This window comes from Trachymyrmex septentrionalis, unplaced genomic scaffold (genome assembly GCF_001594115.1).
Source record: "Trachymyrmex septentrionalis isolate Tsep2-gDNA-1 unplaced genomic scaffold, Tsep1.0 scaffold7, whole genome shotgun sequence".
NCBI classification, from domain to species: Eukaryota; Metazoa; Arthropoda; class Insecta; order Hymenoptera; family Formicidae; genus Trachymyrmex; species Trachymyrmex septentrionalis.
In genome coordinates this window covers 2,057,577-2,058,522 of record NW_017305884.1, presented here as the reverse complement: position 1 = coordinate 2,058,522, position 946 = coordinate 2,057,577, and positions in this window count along the sequence as shown.

Below are 946 nucleotides of genomic sequence, written 5' to 3'. Positions count from 1 at the left end.
TCGCCCATACAGTCTCTGATGTAACAAGACTGGCTATTTTAGGACACCTACGAAACATTTTATAATCGTACGCCTTCTTGTCGAAACGTCCGCGAGAAACAACTCTCTAAACAAACATACTTCTACGTTTTGTGTTAAGACAGCGACGGTACTATTACTGTTCTTCATTACTGGTCTTATAATTCGAAAACTTTAGCATTCGATATGGGCGATATTAGCTGCATCAGTCAAGATAGAAAATAATGACGTACTTTAATCCTAGACACACACACACACATACACACATTGAATTTTTGTAAATAAAAGGCAGAGTCTTTTACAGAGAACAGTTTTGCGGTTATTTATTAAACATTGAAGAGATCGAGGATTAAACATTAAGAGTAAAACATTGAAAAGATCGAGGAACAATAAGAAATTATAGCATTTAATCATTAGAAAATGTTTAGAAGAGACTTGAAGAAATTGATTACAAAACAGACGAAAGAATGGAAGGTACGATTTTGTAACATCCTGCACGTGTGCGCTCTCAGAACACATATCTTCAAACGCGAGATAAACGTACATATCCTCTTTTCTTTTTAAGAAAGACTCTTAGTGTTCTGGCGTTTAAGAGCTTCGCGTGCTTCTACCAGCTTGTGCCACGAAGAAGAAAGACCCACAGCTGTTTGAGATTCGATTGACGGAGATTATTATGATAATCATCACAGAAAAAAGATAAAAGGACTAACATAACTGAATATTGGATACAGAGCGCTAATGCATTAACGCACATTGATATTCGAATTTTTTTATCTCGTTGCTTCATCTGCATACTCAATAGAAAGTGCTTCCCGCATCTACGCTGTTCTTGCGCCGGCCGCGGTATGCCCCGCTAGTTAACGCGATAACAAAATGATCAGGCGTAAATCACCGTTTAATCGGCCTGATTGAAACCAGTTTTCTTTCA